Raw genomic sequence first — 5724 nt, 5'->3', positions numbered from 1 at the left:
CCAGTAAGAGTAGCCCATATCACAAAATCCGAAAACCAGAGATGTTGGCGTGGATGTGGAGAAAAGGGAACACTTCTACACTGCTGGTGGGAATGCAAATTAATTCGTTCCTTTTGGAAAGACATCTGGAGAACACTGAGAGAACTAAAAATAGACGAGCCATCTGCAATTCCTTTATTAGGTATATATCCAGAAGACCAAAAATTGAATTACAACAAAGATATTTGTATCAGAATGTTTATTGCAGCCCAATTCGTAATTGCTAGGGCATGGAAGAAGCCCAAATGCCCATCGACCTATGAATGGATCAATAAATTGTGGTACATGTATACCATGGAATACTATGCAGCCCTAAAGAAAGATGGAGACTTTGCCTCCTTCATATTTATATGGATGAAATTAGAAAATGTTCTTAGCAAAGTATCTCAAGAATGGAAGAAAAAGTATCCAATGTACACAGCCCTATTTTTAAACTAATTCATAGCTTTTATAGGAATGTCATAACCTAATTATAGCCTTAGAATATGGGAAGAGGGTAGGAGAGGGGAGGTGAGAGGGGGAAGGGGGAGGGAGGGTGATTGGTGGGGTCACCTATATGGTTTATCTTACAAGGGTACAAGTGAATCTTTCTAAAAGCAGAATATGAATGTCTTAACTCAATAACTAAGAAAATGATATGAAGGTTATGTTAACCAGTTTGATGAGAGTATTTCAAAATGTATATGAAAACAGCACACTGTACCCCATGATTGCATTAATGTACATAGTTATGCTATAAGAAATAATAAAAAAAAAAAAAGAAATAGGTGAAGATGTTAACAAATGGAAAAATATACCATGCTCATGGATGGGAAGAATCAACATTGTTAAAATGTCTATACCACCCAAAGCAATCTACAGGTTTAGTGCAATCCCTATTAATGCACCTCTGTCATACTTCAAAGATCTGAAAAAATTAGTACTCCATTTTATATGAAAACAGAAAAAAATCTCGAATATCCAAGACATTACTCAGAAATAAAAACAAATCAGGAGAAATCATGCTACTGGACTTCAGACTATACCACAAATCTATAGTGATCAAAACAGCATGGTATTGGCACAAAAATAGAAAGGCAGATATATGAAACAGAATTGAAAACCAAGAGATGAACCCAGACACTTATTGTCATTTGATCTTTGATAAGCCTATCAAAAATATGAATTGGGGGAAAGATTCCCTATTTAACAAATGGTGCTGGATGAATTGGCTGGCTGGACCTACACCTTTCTCTTCTATCAAAAATTTACTATCACTGGTTAAAGAACTTAAACTTAAGACATGAAACTATAAAAATTCTTGGAGAGAGTGCAGGGGAAACACTTGAAAAAATTGGCCTGGGAGAATACTTTATGAGGAGGACACTCTGGGCAATTGAAGTATAAAAAATACATTACTGGATCTGATAAAACTAAAAAGCTTCTACGCTACCAAGAACACAGTAAGTAAAGCAAGTAGACAGCCGTCAGAATGGGAGAGGAATTCTGCAGATTATATTTCCGACAAAGGTCTAATAACCAGAATCCACAGAGAACTCAAACTTATTAATTAGAAAAGAACAAGTGATCCCATTTCATTGTGAGCAAGAGATGTGAACAGAAGCTTCTCTAAAGAAGACAGGAACATGGTCTATAGACACATGAAAAAATGCTCATCATCTTTAATCAATAGAGAAATGCAATCCTAAACCACTTTGAGATATCATCTAACTCCAGTAAGAGTAGCCCACATCACAAAATCCCAAATCTACAGATTTTGGTGTGGATGTGGAGAAAAGGGAACACTTCTACACTGCTGGTGGGAATCCAATCTAGTACGTTCCTTTTGGAAAGAAGTTTGGAGAACACTCAGGGATCTAATGTAGACCTGCCATTTGATCCTACAATTCCTCTACTAGGTGTAGACCAAAAATCACTTGGCAACAAAGATATTTGCACCAGATTGTACATTGCAGCTCAATTCATAATTGCCAAGTCTTGGAAGAAGCCTAAGTGCCCATCGACCCATGAATGGATTAATAAATTGTGCTTTATATACACCATGGAATACTATGCAACATTAAAAAAGGATGGAGACTTTACCTCTTTTATGTTTACATGGATGGAGCTGGAAAATATTCTTCTTAGTAAAGTATTTCAGGAATGGAAAAAATATATACAATGTACTCGGTGCTACTATGAAACCAATTTATAATCACTCACACTTTCATATGAAAGATAAATCACAACTATAGCCCAGGATGAAGGATGGACAGGGAGAGGGAGGGATGGGAAGGGAGGGGGGTGGTTCAATAGAAGGAGGGTTAATTGTGGGAGCACAACTATGGAGCATATTGCAAGGGTACAAGTCAAATCTATCAAGTGTAGAACATAAATGTCTTAACACTGTGATTAAGTAAATGAGGTAAAGGCTATGTTAATTAGTAGGATGTAAGCACTTCAATTTGTACAAATAATCAAGATATTGAATCCCATAAAGGCATAAATGTATTCATGATCTACGTATATGTGACTTCATTTTTCAAAAAAGTGACAAGGGAGGTGTTTTTATAGCTAAAGTTACTCAAGAAATTGTCTAGTGGGTCTTGGTATACATTGGAAGTTACATTCCTCTTGGAGGCTTTAGTTTGCAGGTAAGACTGAAAAGATGGAAGGAAGGCCAAGATGACTGATGCTTGCCAGACTGTCTCAGTTTGAAGAATGTCTTTCAGATAAGGGAGAGGGTAAAAGAGATGCATATCAAGTATGGATAGTGGAGAAAGGTGCTAGAACCTGTCTGGGACCACACTGAGGAAAACTGAAAAAAAGAGAGGGAAGAAGATAAAAGATATCAATAAGGATCAAACACTAGGAGGCTTGGAGGACAGCAATAGGGCAAGGGGGGACCCTTCTCTCCCTTTCATGAACCTTGGGAGTCCAATGAGTTACCAAGTTTCCTGGAGGCATTTCCACCCACAATGAGCCAAACATGGTGGCAATATGAAATAGTGGGGAGAATTTGCATGATTGTGAAGCTTGGTCTTTCTGTTTAGGGGATCTCAGGATCCTTTCTGGGGTGAGTGCTACTTGAGGGCAGAAAGCTGGCTTTCTTCCACTCAACTACTTCTTTTCCCACTCCTCCCCCAATTGTTGTGATGGAGAGGGCAGTTTGAGTCAAGAATTTGGTGAGTAGCTGCTCCTTGCCAGCAGGTGTGTGCTGTAGGCTGAGGTTCCCACAGAGAGTGGGTCCCACACCTTTTCACTTGGGGGTGTGTAGTAGCCCCAGAGTGCCTGATATGGGAGATACCTACCCACAGGCATTTAGAGGAGTTGCACATTGTCAGGTTGGACAAGTGAGCCAGATCCTGTGTCTCCCAGACTCAAGAGAACTGCTGGGAACACAGGGCAGAGGTCTGGGAGTTGGACTCAGGTGAAGAGGAGGCACATGTGAAAGAGCTGACAGGAGAAAACTGTGTGAGAATGCCCATACTCTTGCAGGAAAACAGCCCTGTTGGATTGGGGTGGATCCTCCAAGAGAGGAGAAGTCTGCTGTCCAGGTATCATAGCAAGGAGGTGCACATAGGATGCCAGGCTGACCATGAGCTGCAAGGCCTACCCCACCCATTACAGCTAGGAATTGTTAGTCCAAGAGTCTAACAAGTGGCCATCCCACTCCAGTAGGTCGCTGCTACAGGCTGAGGCTTCCATGGAGTGTGGGTCCCATGCCTTTCCCTCTAGGGCATGGTACTGGACCCAGAGAGCCTGATTTGGGAGCTCCCTACCCACTGGAATTTGGCAAAGTCACATGCCAGCCGGTCAAACAACCAAGTCAGTGGGAGGGCTGAGAGTTGGACAATCATATCATTAGTGTCAGTTGGCCAGTCTCCACAGACTTTCTTCTTGGGTGGGGCCACATCGGCCTCTCCCTGGTGGCTTTCTCTAGAAGCTTAGAGCAGACCTTCAAATACTGTCAAAACAACTACCTAGCCAGCTATTGGGGAGCATGGAAGCAAAGTCACTTCCCCACCCACATCCACCTGTGACAGAGAATAAAGACAAACCCAGAAGTTCTAGAGCCCTACCAACTACCTGAGGCATTCCAAGTGTCACATCTGGGAGGGTAGAGTTAGTCACAAGTCTCAAAAATAGCACCACAGTTCATTCCTTTCAGCAAGTGACACTACCAACAGGGAGGCCAATTTGTACAACCTTTTACAGAGCATTTGCTGAATCAGTCATACAGGATGAGAGAAGAAGAACCCACAAGAACCACCTACTATCTCAGAGATTAAAGTGGGCATGCTCCTACACTTCACATGGCCAAGAAGTCCACAGAGCTGGGGAAAGAGGAAGGATTTTTAAAGATCTCCATCCTCTCTCATCAAAGTGGGACAGGGACTCTGCCTGCACACATAGCTCACCACTGCTACAGCCTACAAATAACTAGAAACTGGAAAAAAAAAAAAAAAACCTTACCACACTATACATATCTATAACCAAGGCTTATACCCAGAATTTAGATTGCCATCAAAGCACCTATAAAAAAACTAAAGATTCTTACCAAAATATGCTAGAAAACACCCATATGAGGGAGGTAAATGGAAAAAAATCCATTTAAAATCCAAAAAATTAAGAAACAACAGCTGCACAAGATGAGAAGAAATCAGAGAAAGAACTCTAAAAGTATGAAAAATCAGTGAAAGGACACCCCCAAAAGAGAATATCAGCTCTTCCAATATGGATACCAATCAAAATGAAAATATTGAAAATGACAGATAAAGAATTCCAAATATGTCTTTTAAGGAAACTCAACAAAATTCAAGAGAAATGGAAAATCAATTCAAAGATACTAGAAAAACAACTCAGGAAATAAATGAAAATTTCACCAATAAGATATCCATATTAAAGAAAAACCAAATGGAACTTCTGGAAATGAAAAATTAATTTAAAGAAATACAAAACAACTCGATGCCCAAAATTTTACCAGGCTTATCAATAATTTCTATCAATGTGAATGGCTTAAATTGTCCTCTAAAGAGGCACAGATTGGCTGATTGGATACAGAAACTCAGACCAGCTGAAGGGATGGTCATCTATATTCTAGGCTAATGAAAAGCAGAAAAAAGCAGGTGTTGCAATATTATTCGCAGATACAATAGGTTTTAAACCAACAAAAGTAACCAAAGATAAAGATGGCCACTTTATATTTGTTAAGGGCAATACTCAACATAATGAGATCTCAATTATCAATATCTATGCACCCAACCAGAATGCACCTAAATTGATAAAAGAGACTCTAACTGGCATGAACAACTTGATCTCTCCCAGCTCCATCATAGTCGGAGATTTCAGCACTCCCTTGGCAGTGTTGGACAGATCCTCCAAAAAAAAAGCTGAGCAAAGAAATCTTAGATTTAAATTTAACTATTCAATTTTTGGACCTAACAGACATCTACAGAACTTTTCATCCTAACAAAACTGAATACACATTCTTCTCCTCAGTCCATGGAACATACTCCAAAATCGATCACATCTTAGGTCGCAAGTCTAACCTCAGTAAATTTAAAAGAATAGAAATTATTCCATGCATCTTCTCAGACCATCATGGAATAAAAGCTGAACTCAGTAACCACTTGAATTTGCAGTCTTGTACAAAAACATGGAAGCTAAATAACCTTATGCTGAATGATAGATGGGTCAAAGATG

This window comes from Otolemur garnettii, unplaced genomic scaffold (genome assembly GCF_000181295.1).
Source record: "Otolemur garnettii isolate 467f Iridium unplaced genomic scaffold, OtoGar3 scaffold00006, whole genome shotgun sequence".
Classification (NCBI taxonomy): Eukaryota; Metazoa; Chordata; class Mammalia; order Primates; family Galagidae; genus Otolemur; species Otolemur garnettii.
This window is presented reverse-complemented; position numbering follows the sequence as displayed.